Genomic DNA, 15,183 nt, shown 5'->3' with positions numbered 1-15,183 from the left:
AAGATGATTATTATGTCAAGAACTGTAGTAGGTTTGTTGTATTATCCAAAAGGCTTACTATGAGGATTGATGTGGAGATTTGTTAGTGCATATTAGATGCTTACGGTATATTTAGGATATGTTACTTTGTTGTGCTATCTATAAAGATAGTATTATTTAAATATAACTATATAAAAATAAAGAATCTGACTTAACTAAACACTATAGTTTATTATACTATCCATAAAGCTATGAGTGTATTAGAGGCAAGATAAAGTTGAGAGTTGCATGAAATGCAATTGGATAGATTTTTCTACCTTTAAACTCATCGAAGTTTGTTATGCTATCCATAAGGCTTCTTTGAGGAATAAGGATCTCAACCCCACTAAGAAATTAGTTTAAGATTTTCTCGTTTACCATAGAGAGGGTTATGGTATATGATAAAATAGTAGGAGTAATAACTAGAATAAAAGAGCTTATCTAATTATACAAGTCATCATGAGTGGTCTACTTATACTATTACTCTTAATTTATGTAGATTTAATTCTGTATTATGGCTTCTTCATTTTGACTGCATGAAATCATAAATGAAAATATGTTGATCTATTCGAACAATACAGATTGGTTGCGGAACAAGCAAATTAGATTCACACAAGAGAAGATCTTCGATGTTTTGGATATTTCTAATCCTGATTTGATTAGTGATAAGAAGGTAATGGATGTCCTCACGAATATTATCTATTGTGGCAAGTTAGGATATTGAAAAAATAATTACAAGAATTACCTTACAAGCTTGAAGCAGGGTATAAGTGTTGCACCGAAAGATGTGTATATAATACAGATCTATTTTTTATTGAGTATATTAGACTCTGATACTTAGGTATCGAATACCACCTGTGGATCACATATATGGGTGACCTTGAGCTTTATGGTGCAAGTGGAAAGTCTATTAGTGCAGAGATTGTGGAAATTTGTATGCTTAATTTTCCTTCAAATAAGATTTTATAATTAAAAGACTATTATTACGTGTCTAAGATCATTAGAAATATTATTTCTGTACCTTTATTATTAAAACAAGATTATGAAATAAAGTTAATGGGCAATGGTTACTCTATTTTATTTTCTAATGAATATTATGGTAGTGGTTATATTGATAACAATCTTTTAATTCTAACACTCAATAAAAATATTTTTTATATTGATAGAAATATGAAAAGAAAAAGAAAAAATATGAATATCACATATCTCTGGTATTGCCGCCTTGTCACATTAGTGAGTCAAGGATAAACAAGTTATACAAAGAAGAATTCTTTGATTCATATGATTATGAATCATTGAAAACTTGTGAATCTTGTCTTATGGGTAAAATGATCAAGACTCCATTCTTTGAATATAGAGAGAGGGTAAAAGAGTTGTTAGTCCTAGTACATTCAGATGTATGTAGGCCGATGATAACTTAGGATAAAGGAGGATACTCCTATTTTATTACCTTTACGGATGATCTATCAAAGTTCAGATGTGTATCTTATGAAACATAAATCCAAACTTTTGATATATTCAAGGAGTATCAAAGTATGGATGAGACACAAACTGAAAAAAGTATAAGGTTCTTTGATCTGATCGAGGAGAAGAATACTTATCCAGTAAATTTTTTGATTATCTTAAGAATAAAGGTATTCTCTCTGAGTGGACACCTCTTTATATACCATAGCTAAATGGTGTAGCAGCAAGGAGAAATCACACTTTGATGGATATGGTATGGTCCATGATATGCTTCACTAATCTTTCAGTATCATTTTGGGGATATGCCTTAGAGACTGTCGCATATATATTAAACATGGTGCCTTCAAAGTCTATTACTAATACTCCATATGAGATATGGAAGGGAAGGAAGCCTAATCTTAAATATCTTAAGATGTGGGACTATTTTTTTTATATCAAAAATATCTTTGGACATAAGCTAAGTGCTAGATCAAACAAATGTAGATTTATAGGATATCCTAAGAAAATAAAAGGATACTACTTCTATCATCCTACTGATCAAAAGTATTTGTTAGTAGGCATGTCATTTTCTTAAAAAATGAATTCATCCAAGAAGGAGGCAGTGGGAGGAATATTAAACTTGGAGAAGTTCAAGACCTACAAATCGATCTAGAAATACCTGTGGTTGGACCACAAGGACATCCTCAACTAGAAGTACCCAAGGATGAGATATATCCATAATACACACCTCCTCTCTAAAGGTCAAATAGAGTACATCAAGCACCTCTTAGATATGGCTTTATTATTGAGAATGATAATTCGATCAATATCATTGAGGATAATGATCTACTGACCTATTTAGAACCTGTCATGAGTAGAGACTCAGACAGATGGCTAGAAGCTATGAAATTCAAAATGGACCCTATGTACGCCAATCAAGTGTAGATCTTGGTTGATGCGCCTAAGGATATGACCCCAATAGGGTGAAGTAGATCTTCAAGAAGAAGATCAAAACAGATGGCCAAGTAGAAACCTATAAAGCTAAGTTGGTGGCAAAAAATTTTAGACAAAGGCAAAAAATTGATTATGATAAAATCTTCTCATCGATGTCTATGCTCAAGTCCATTCGGATTTTTTTTGCTATAGCTGCATACTACGACTATGAGATCTAATAGATGGATGTGAAGACCGCTTTCCTCAACAGTAATCTTGAGGAAGAGGTCTATATGACTCAACTAGAGAGATTTGTCTCAAGTGGGAGGGCAAATCAAGTATACAAGCTAAAAAAATCTATCTATAGATTAAAGTAGGCTTCAAGGAGCTGGAACATCCAATTTGATATGATAGTCAAAAAGTTTGGCTTCGTAAAAAAATGAGGATGAACCATATGTGTATAAGAAGATAAGTGGGAGTGCTATTATCTTTTTGGTTCTGTATGTTGATGACATACTACTCATTGGGAGTGATATCCTAATATTACAGTCGGTCAAGACTTGGCTATCAAATAAATTTTTCATGAAAGATTTAGGTGAAGTATCCAATATACTGGGTATAAAGATCCATAGAGATAGATCTAAGAGGATGCTGGGCTTGTCCCAATATTGGTACATAGCTCTCGTGTTGAAAATGTTCAATATGGAGGTAAGTAAAAGAGGTTACTTACCTATAAGTCATGGCACATGTCTCTCCAAAAAAATGTATCCTAAGACACTAGAGGAGAGGAAAAGAATGAGTGAAATCTCTTACGCTTCTATTGTGGGATCAATAATGTATGCTATGTTATGTACCAAGCCTGATGTAGCTTATGCTCTAGGCATAACTTGTAGATTTCAAGCTGATCCAGGAGAGGATCATTGAAAATCTATAAAAAATATTCTTAAGTAACTAAGAAGGACTAAAGTATTTTTCTAATATATGGAGGAAGATTAGAGTTGAAACTAGAGGGATATATAAATTCTAATTTTTAATCTGATCCCAATGATAGCAAGTAAAATTCAAGATATGTATTTATCTTAAATGATGGAGCAGTCAGTTAAAAGAGTTCTAAATAGTCGACAGTAGCTGACTCAATCACTAAGACAAAATACATCACTGCTAGTGAAGCCACTAAGAAAGCTATCTGGATGAAAAGATTCATTAGAGAGATGGGTGTGATTTCTGAGATAGGATGACCAGGACCAGTTTATTATGATAATAATTGGGGTTGTTGCTTAAGTCAAGGAATATAGGACTCATTAGACATCCAAGCACATCCTTAGATGCTTCCACCTCATTCGAGAGATAAGATGCTATTATAGAATGAGTTGACACTTTGAACAATATAACATACCCATTCACTAAGGCCATAACATAGTAGCAATTCGATCACCATCTTGATTGTATGGGATACAAAGGTGATTGCCTTAGTGCAAGTAGGAGATTGAATGAAGAGTGCCCTACAAGCCAATCGCATGGGTGATGTGATGAGATTTTTTTTTATAAACTTCCAACTCATGTAATAATATTTTTCACAAAAAAAGGTATTGATTCATCACTTTAGCAACACCTTACTATGTTTAAGATTATGATGAATATCAAAGATTAGGATAATGATTTTAGAAGACATGATGGTCATGCCTGTGAGATCTAAAATCTTAAAATCTTAATCTTAAACATTCCTGATAATGGGAGCATTGAGTCAGAGATCAATATTTCAGAAAGACTGTCACATCTTATGTATGCTCAACGGAGATGGTGGCTGAGCTCACTAGCTACTTGTGTGGGATACTAATACAACGATATGAGTGCTCATTAGGGAATAAGTTTACTAAATTGACTCATCAATAAAGAATATCTTATGGAAGCCTTACTTGCATGTCAAAAGATAGTTCTCTAAATGAGAGTTGTACAAGTGATCCTTAGACCTGAGATCACCATAGAATCTTATGCACATGAATTCATATTTTTGTTCATATCCAGGCATGGCATTAAGACATGTATAGGTATTCTGAATATGGTGGAGTGTGTACGAAGATTGTGAGTCGATCAATATAGAATCGATCACTCGTAAGAAGAGATCGCATCCTGTGAATTCTCATCTCTAGATGACTCAAAAAAAGTCTTGATCAAAAATAAAATGAAGATTAGAAATAGTTTTTAATGCTTCATCATTGGAGTCATCATTGGTTAATGGAGAATCAATATGAATATGCGTTTGAGTTTGACATGATTCCATACTCATAAATATATTCGGGATGTAGGGATGATCGAAGGATTGAATTGCATGGTAACTTACCACTGAAGGGTGTATTTGATATTTTTACTAAATTCTATATCTTTTGGATAGTCATGATCTATTGCTAGATGTCAATCTTGACTTGTAGGTTTGATTGAATTAAAAAGTTTAATTCGATCACCAATTAGAAAGGGTTCTAATTGTTGAACTCGGATTAGCTCATTTTGGACCTTAATCGATTAGAAGGAGTCTAATCAACTTAGATCAACTTGCATCCAAACCTACTACTAGCTAGATGTAAAATCCAATAGGTCACATACATAAAAAAATTGATCAAAGACCTTTTTGATAAGATTGATTAGAGTTTTTGATCTAATCAGTATCTCTGATAAGTATGCTAGCACGTATGAAAACCGTAGCTCTTTGAGAGATTAATTTGGTCTCAAACCTTACAAATTAGCTAACCCAATTTTGTGTGTATTTGGGTTAGGTCATGCCACTTGGAGGCAGCTCAAAGTGGGGCACTTAGAGTCCTTTTAATGCCAAAAAACCAAGAGTCCAAGTTGTGAAGGACTCTTGGCACATTTTTGAGATGGGATGCACACCCATCTGATTTTGGTGTGCAGAAGGACCAAGAGTCCTTCTGCTTTGGGTCTCTGACCTATATAGAAATAGATCAAATTCTTAACCTCTTTTGCACACCTTTTAAAGTATGAAAAATCCTTTAGATTTGGAATGGAAACTCTTTTGGATGGAGGCATGCGCGTGAGTTGGAGTAACATGACTCTTCATGTTACAGAGTCTTTCTGGCATTTAAATTTTATTTATATGGGATGCCACCTACCAAATTACATTTCTTATTTGTTATATCATAAAATGGAATATTATCTAGAATTTTTTCAGATTTATCAGGAGAGGGAAAGATGCATATAACACCCATCTCGTGCGCGCATGCAGAGAAAGAATTAATGCAAGGAGTTGCATCTTCACATTGAGTTTTCTCTCTGGTGGGATATATTCATGCCTCAATTTTTATGCCATAAGAAGTCTCATTCAGATGGCTATCTAGGTGGTGAAATCAAGATTTTTCTGATTTATATGGCATTGAAAGCACCTTTCTTTTCTAGCGGATGCGAGGGAAGGCTGAATCACCGTATTAGATAGTTAAGAGTCCTTCTCTTATAAGATTCTTAATATCTGATACACTAATTCATGGCATTTGTGGAGAGGCTTATCTAGACTCTCTGGTGCCTCTCCTATTGCTATAAATAGGGGGTGACAGATAGGCTAATCATTCAATTCCTACAACATCCTATCCACTCCCTCTCTCCCTCTCTTACAACCCTGGTTCTTTTAGGACTAGGCTTGTTCTTTTAAGACAAGCTTAATCCTCTTAAGACAAAAGATTTAAGAGGTCTAGAAGAAGGTGGTCAGGTCTAGTAAGAAGTTTTAAAAGGTCCAAACTTGGATTTGGAGGAAGGTCTGATTGACTAGTGGTTAGTCAAGTTCTAGGAGCTAGAACTCTTGAAACAAGGTGAAGGAGGAGTGCTATCCTTGATCCAATTTTCATGTAGATCACTATTGGAGGATGGACACTAAGATGCCTCATAGAAATTGAGATAAGCATTATAGGTATTCCTCTTATCCATGTTTATTTCATATATACTTTAATTGTTATAGTTAAGAGATTCTGGATTCTAGGATTTCAGTGTGCTAGGATATTTTAAATGAAAATTTTAAACACCCAACCCTTCTGCTGCACCACTGGAACTCGACTGATGCTGGATCATAGTGCATTTATTCCATGACTGACAATGCGATCCTAGATGCAGTCCTCGAGCAACATATAGGGTCTGGGCATAGTATGCATTCCTTGAAGAAATCACGTTACAGTTCGTTGTCTGACCAATCTGAGCAGTCGATGATGCCCCAGTGCTAGAGGCAGTCAGGATATCAATGAGCTTGATGCAGGATCAAATTAATTACTGGATGACTCACAGTCAAATGCTCGAGAGGATAGTGGCTATGATGGTGGGATGATTCGGTATTGATGCCTCTGAGTTAGTAGATCTACAGCAGCATGATGCTACCTCTGCACTGCCATCGAGAGATACATCGGGTCAGAGATTGATGCTTGGAGAAAAGAACTAGGCCAATGACTTTGATGATGCATAGTTTGTAAGTTTTTGTATTTTAAATGATGTATGAACTCGTGAACTTGTATTTTTGTATCTATTAATGATAGATATGAAACTTAGTTATGTATGGATCTGATGAATATGGTTTGTATATATATTATGTTTTGTTTAATATGGTAGTGTATTAAACATATTTGGTATGTGGCATTTTTTGAAATATTATCTATATTTGAACAGGTTGTTTGGTCACTAAATTTAATGATGAAATATAAATTTCATTGCTAAAGAGTCTTTTATTTTAGCAACAAAAAAATTTTGTCGTGAAAAATAGTTTTTCATGATGAAATTTAATTTTGTCACAAAAATAGAGATGAAATAAATTTTCATCGCTAAAAATTGCGATGAAAAGTTTTTTTTTCAGCAATGAAATTTTTTTCGTCACAAAAACAAGTGACAAATTTTTTTCATCATAAAAAGTAGTGACAAAATTTTTTTGTTGCAAATATTAGCAATGAAATTATCAATTTCATCGCTATCTTTTAGCGATGAAATTTTTTTCATCGCTAAAAAAATTGATCAAGGATGACCTAAATCGATTAGAAAGAGTTCTAATCAAATCTAATCAACTTGCATCCAGACATACTGTTGACTAGATGTGAAAACCAATGGGTCACACATATAGAGAATTGATCAAAGATCTAATTGGAATAGATCAAATTTATAGGATAAACTTGCTAGCACGTGTTGCAAATCCTAGCTCCTAATCGAATCGGATTTGATTTTTTGATTCCAGATTGGGCTAATTAAATCCAATTAGACTCATGTTTGGATTGGGTCTATTGTGGGTTGACCCTTAGCTCATTTTTCCAAGGGGATTGGCACCAATAATCAGGCTTCTCATGCACCAAAGTGTCTCTCTCTTTAGCATGTGGGGTTCTCTCTCGCACGCAATTTTGAAATGGTGCCCCTTGGGGTGGGGTGCCCCTTCTTTGTGTTTATCCAATATTTTCCATGCAAAAATTATATGGGGTGTGGACTTCTGGGACCAAGAGGTGCCTTGGAGTCCTACTCCAAGGGACCTCTTGTGTCATCAGAAGTTTGGATGAGATGGGAACTCCCTTGCCGCCCATTATCCTTGGTGCCATATTGAAGAGTCCTTCTATATGAAGGTGTCTCTTCATATTTTTCTATGAAGAAAAAATAGTTGTGGCATGGTATTTTGATTTCTAAAGAGGTGCTTAAGAATCCTTTGGACTCTTAAAGTCCTCTTGAATCTTTATAAAAATTTTTGGATAAACATAAACCCCTCCTTGCCGTCCCCTCTTGGCGCCCTTTGGATTTGGATAAGGATGAAACCTTATCTGATTTTCTTTTGGGCATGGAATTTTATTGAGGGCCATGAGATATTGTGGAGGGGCATAAGAAGGGTTGGAAGGATGTGAGAAAATTTGGATAAGCATCCAAACTTCACCTATAAATAGGTGGTGTGCTTGGGGATCTAAGCATTCCAACTTATCCTTTCTTTTTTACAAGAGAGTTTCCAAGGTTGTCTGAATAACTCTCTTCCTTCCCTTGTTAAGACAAGGTCCTTGTTAAGACAAGGTCCTCTTAAGGATAAGAAGTTTACTTTAGGATAAGGGCTTAGGAAGAGAACTAAGAAAGGCAAGGAGACATAAAAAGAAGGAAAGAAAGGCCAAGAGAGAAAGCAGGGAGGCTTTACACTTGAGAAGTGTAAGTGCTAGCAAAATAGTCAAGAAATTCTTTGTGAAAGAATTCAGTTAGAGGAATCAAATTTGGGGAGCTAGAGTCTTGACTCCTATTCTCATGTAGATCAATGTTGGAGGACAAATACTTAGGCATCTAGTGGAAACTCTATCAAAATTTGGATTTAGCATAATAGGTATTCTTCTATACCTGATTTAATGATATGCAAATATCATATATGATTATTAATCATCAAGATGGTCTTGGGATTTGGGTTTGATGGTTAAGATTTCATAATAAAAAATATTTGAAATCTGTGCTTCTGCTATGCTATCAGAATCCTACAGTGGTATCAGAGCAAATCTTGATTAGTTCAATCATATGTTCATGCTTAAGTGTAGAATTATGGATCACCTAGGTTTTGAATTATGCTATGAGATAGCAATGTTATAATTTCATGTATTTGATATGAATTATGTTATGCAAGTCATAAATAAATTTTCCAATCATATATCTTGATATGAGTTTTTAATTGAAGCATGTTGATGTTCCTTGCTATAAGTGCTTCATGCATTTGAAATGCGATAGATGTTCATAATAGAATGTGCATGAGACCATTAAAGCTCTCATAAAATCATATTAAGTCTTAGTGTTGGAAACTAGAAGCTAACCAATTCTTAAATCAATTAATCAATTAGTGTCTAAGAAATATTTTAAATAGGTAGTTATTCAATTAGGACCGTTTTCTTATCTAACTAACTTGTTGGTATCTAAGGAAAGCAACGGGGAGCCTCCCACCAATCTTAACACTTTTCTGGCTAATTGGATTAGTTCGAATCTTAAATTAGAGTTGCTTGATATTGAAAATACTACTCAGGATCTTCCTTCATGTTAGCTCAATATTATGTCAAGAACCATAGTAGATTTGTTGTGCAACCACAAAACTTGCTATGGGGACTGATGTAATATAGTCTTGATGCATTGAGATGCTTACGGTATTTTTGGATATGTTACTTTATTGTACAACCATAAAGATAGTATTATTCAAATATGACTATATGAAAATAAATGGTTTGACTTAAATAAAATATTATAGTTTGTTGTGTAACCATAAGGTTATAAATATTTTAGAGGTCAAGATTAAGTTGAGAATTGCATGAGATGCAATTGGAAAGAATTTCTTTCCTTTGAACTTATAAAGATTTATTGTGCAATAACAAAGTCTCTATGGGAATTAGGATCTCAACCTCACTAAGAAAATTAATTAAGATTTTTCATTTATCATAGGAGAGGGCTATGGTATTCGATAAAATAGTGAGAGTAACAATTAGATAAAAGATCTTATCTAGTTGCATATATATCATCATGAATAGTCTGCTTATGTTATGTTATATTCTTTATTTGTGTAGATTAATTTTGCATTATGGCATCTCACTATCACTGAGAGGCATCTTGGATGCCAACAAATTGAGCAGTCCAAATTAAGTGGACTGGTTGAAGAATTTAAGGATAGTCCTCACTCAGGAGAAGCTCTCCTATATCCTTGATATCTCTGACCTAGAGCTGGTAAGGAAAGATGTTATAGAAGAAGATGCTACCACATACAAGAGTGGCAGAATGATAATTTAACTATCAAATTTTTCATACTGGCCTCTATGAACAATAAATTGCAAAGACAGTATGAAGACATGGATACTTAGTCCATACTCTTCAATTTAAAAGAGTTATATGATGGATAGAGTAGAACTGCTAGATATGAGATATCTAAATAATTATTCTATAGCAAGATGATAAGGAAGAAGGAGAAGACTATCTCCAGACTAAGTATCTATTTTTTATGCGACAAGCAAGGCCACTGAAAAAAGAATTGCCAGAATTTTCTTGCACATGTAAAGCCTAGTGCAAGTGTTGCATCAAGAGGTATGTATGTGACACATACTAATTTATCATTAAGTTCTTCAATATCAAATTCTTGGATATTGGATATCACCTATGGTTCTCACATATACAAATCATTGTGGGGACTGCAAAAAATTAAATCATTGAAGAAGGATGACTTCAAGCTTTATGGCCCTGGAGGAGAGTCCCTCCATGCTGAAGCTATTGAAACCTATCTTCTAAAGTTACCTTCAGAAAAAATCTTAGAGTTAGAAAACTATTATTATATGCTTATGATCATTAAAAATATAATTTCAGTACCACTATTGTTGTAACAAGATTTTGAAATTAATGGAAAGGGCAATGGTTGCTCTATTTCTTTTTTTAATGAGCATTATTGCAATGGCATTTTGGATAATGGTCTTCTAATACTATCTCTTAATGACAATGTCTTTCATATTGATGAAAGCAAAAAAATAAAAGAAAGAAGAGGTGAATAATATCTTTCTCTGGCATTGTCACTTTGGTCATATAAGTGAGATAAGAATTAACAAGTTATATAAAGAAAACTTCTTTGATCCTTATGATTATGAACCATTAAGAACTTGTGAATCTTATCTTATGAAAAAAATGATCAAGGCTCCATTCACTAGACATGGAGAAAGGACAAGTAAGTTATTAGGACATGCATACAGATGTATGTGGTCCTATGATAACTCAAGCTAGAGGAGGATACTCTTATTTCATCACTTTCACTGATGGTTTATCAAGGTTTGGATATATGTATCTTGTGAAATATAAATCTGAAGCCTTTGACAAATTTAAAGAGTATCAATATAGGATCAAGAAACAAACTAAAAAGAGTATTAAAATCCTTCGATCAGATCGAGGAGGTGAATACCTTTCTAGTGAATTCTTAGATCATGTTAATAAAAAAAGATATTCTTTTTGAATGGATCCCTTTATATACACCATAGTTAAATGGTGTGATTGAAAGGAAAAATTGTACTTTATAAGATATGGTGCAGTCCAAGATGTGCTTTACATAACTACCTATTTCATTTTGGGGTTATGCCCTAAAGACTGCTGCATATATTTTAAACAGGATACCTTCAAAATCTATACCTAGTACTCCATATGAGATATGGAGAGATAAAAAGCCTAATCTTAAGTATCTTAAGATTTGGGGCTGTCTGGCTTATATCAAAAGAAGTTTTGGACATAAGCTAAGTGTTAGGATAGATAAGTGTTTATTCATAAGATATCCTAAAGAAAGTATGGGATACCTCTTCTACCACCCTACTGAACAAAAAATTTTTGTTAGTAGGCATGCCACTTTTATGAAAAAAGAGTTTATCCTTAAAGGAGGCAGTGGGAGAAAAATTAAACTTAATAAAGTTCAAGACCTATAAATAGATGCACAAGATATTTCTCAACCAGAAGTATCCATTGATGAGGTACGACCACAACATACATCTCCTCTCCGAAGGTCAGATAGAGTATGAAGAGAACCTATTAGATATGGAATTATCATTGAGAATGATGAAGCCTACATCATTGAGAATGATGATCCTTTGACATATTCGGAAGTTGTCACGAGTAGAGACAGACAAGTGGCTAGAGATCATGAAATCCGAAATGGATTCAATGTACACCAACCAAGTGTGGACTTTGGTTGATGCACTTGAGAGTGTAACTCCTATAAGTTACAAGTGGGTCTATAAGAAAAAGATTGGAGCAGATGGCCAAGTAGAAACCTACAAGGTCAGACAGGTGGCAAAAGGTTTCAGGCAAAACTAAGAAATTGACTATAATGAAACTTTTTCACCAGTAGCTATGCTCAAATCTATTCGATTATGCTTGCGATAGCTGTATACCATGACTATGAAATTTTGTAAATGAATGTGAAAACTACCTTCTTTAATAGTTATCTTGAGAAAGAGGTTTACATGACTCAACCAAAAGGATTTGTCTCAAATGGGAGAGCAAATCAGGTATGCAAGTCTATAAAATTTTTTATGGATTAAAGCAGGCATCAAGGAGTTAAAACATTTATTTTGATATGACAGTCAAAGAGTTTGGCTTCATCAAAAATATGAATGAATATTGTGTGTATAAGAAGATGAGTGGGAGTGTCATTGTCTTCTTAGTATTGTATGTAGATGACATACTTCTCATTGAGAATGATGTCCCAATATTACAATCGATCAAGATATGGCTATCAAGTAAGTTTTTTTATGAAAAACTTGGGTGAAGCATCCTATATACTTGGTATAAAGATCTATAAGGATAGATCTAAAAAGATGTTAGGCTTGTCCCAGTCTAAGTACATAGATCTTGTGCCGAAAAAGTTTAGCATGGATGGGAGTCAAAGAGATTACTTACCCACAAGTTAAGACATATATCTCTCTAAGAAGATGTCTCCTAAGACACTTGAAGAGAGAATAGAATAAGTTCTATTCCCTATTCTTCGACTGTAGGGTCAATTATATATGCTATGCTATGTACCAGGCCTGATGTTGTCCATGCCTTGGACATAGTCAGTAAATTTTAGGCTGATCCAGAAGAGGATCATTGAAAAATAGTAAAAAATATTCTTAAGTACTTGAGAAGGACTAAAGATATTTTTCTAGTATATGATAGATCTGAGTTAAAACTACAAGGATATTCTGACTCTAATTTTCAATCAGATCCAGATGATAGCATGTCTATTTCAGGATATATCTTTACTCTATATGGTAGAGCTATGAGTTAAAAATGTTTCAAGCAGTAGACTGTAGCTGACTCATCTACTAAGATAGAGTACATAGCTGCAAGTGAAGCTACCAAGAAAGCCATTTGGATGAAGAAGTTCATCACTGAATGGATGTTGTTCCTGAGATTGCAAATCCAGTACCATTTTATTGTGATAACACCAGAGCCATTGTTCAAGCAAAGGAACCAAGATCTCATCATAAATTCAAGCACATTCTAAGACACTTTCACCTTATTTGAGAGATGGTCAAAAGATAAGATGTAATCATTGAACGAATAGATACAAAGAACAACATAGCAAACTCATTTACTAAAGCTTTACTATAGCAGTAGTTCGATCGCCACCTTGATTGTATGGGGTTAGAATATAGGGGCGATTGGCTTTAGTATAAGTGAAATATTGAAAGAATTATATCCTACAAGTCAATCATAATTTATATTGCGAGAGATTTTTTTTGATCTTCCTACTCATGTACATGATATTTTATCAATAAATAAAGGCTTTATGTTTCATTATATGCTGCATCTTATATTTGTTATTAAGATTATGATGAACTCTATAGATTAGGATAGTAATTTTAGGGCTATGATAAGATCATACCAGTGAGATCCAAAATCTTAAAATTTCAATCTAAAATATTTTCAATTATTGGAATATTGAGTTGGGGATCCATATTTTTGGTAAGATTGGTACATCCTATATATGCTCAAAGGAGAGGGTGATTGATCTCATAATCATCTATATGAGACACTAATATAAGGATATGGGTGCTCATTAGAGAATAAGTTCACTGAATTAACTCGTCAAAAGAGAACATCTTATAGAACCTTTTTTGCACGTCAAAATATGATTCTCTAAGTGAAAGTAGTGCAACTGATCCTTAGACCTGAGACCATCATGAAATCTTGTGTACATGAATTCATATTTTGTTTCATACTTATTCATAACTAAGTCATGTGCGGGGTGTTCTGGATATGGTAGATTGTGTATGGAGATTGTGAGTAGATCAACATGGAATCAATCACTCCTAGTAAGAGTAGATCGCATCCTACTTGCTCTAATCATATAATGATTCAAGATGACTTTGATCAAAATAAAATAAAAATTAAAAAAGATTTTTAATATTTTTTTAATCGAATCATCATTATAAGATTGAGAGAGATATGAATATAAAATTAAATTTGACATGATTCCATATCTATAGTCATATTCGGGGTAGTATGATCGCAAGATTAAATTGCATGATAACTTACCACTGAAAGATATTTTTGATATTTCTATCAAATTTTTATATCTTTCGGATAGACATAACATTGCTAGATGTCAATCTTATAGGATTTGATGAGCATAGTAGAAGCAATATGGATTTCAAAATTTTGCATAATGAAACTCCAAACAATCAAACCTTAATCTCAAGAACCCCTTGATGATAAACAATCACATGTATATATATGCATAACACTATAGTAGGTATAGAATAATACCTGTCACGCTATATCTAAAATTTTGGCAGAGTTTTCACTAGGCATCCAAATATTTATCCTCTAACGTTGATCTACAGAAGAGTTGATTCAAGACTCTCACTCTTTAATTTAGTTTCTCCCACTGAATTCTTTCTCAAAGAATTCCTTAGGGCAGCACAACTCTTGGCCTTCCTTCCTCTCCTTCTAGCTTTCTCTCTCTCTTCCTTTCTTTTCTTCTTATCTTGCCTAATTTTCTCCCTAAGCCCTTGTCCTTTCTATTTTAGACATGTCTTAACAAGGGAAAAAAGAGAGTTATTGGGATAATGGAGAGAGTGTGTAAGAAAAAAAAAATCGGATGAGTGAATAAGAAACCCAATGCACCACCCTATTTATATTTGAAGAGTAGACACATTTTGGATTCACTCATGCCTTCCTAAGAATTTCTCACACCTCTCCTCAAGTTCTAATGCCCATTTGATATCTCATGACACGTGTGTTGTAATTTCGTCAAGGGTTATGCATGTATGTTTCAAAATTTTTTTTTAAACAACGTAATGGAATAAAAGATTA

Source organism: Elaeis guineensis, chromosome 2 (genome assembly GCF_000442705.2).
Source record: "Elaeis guineensis isolate ETL-2024a chromosome 2, EG11, whole genome shotgun sequence".
Lineage (NCBI taxonomy): Eukaryota > Viridiplantae > Streptophyta > Magnoliopsida > Arecales > Arecaceae > Elaeis > Elaeis guineensis.
Note: the sequence above shows the minus strand (reverse complement) of the source record.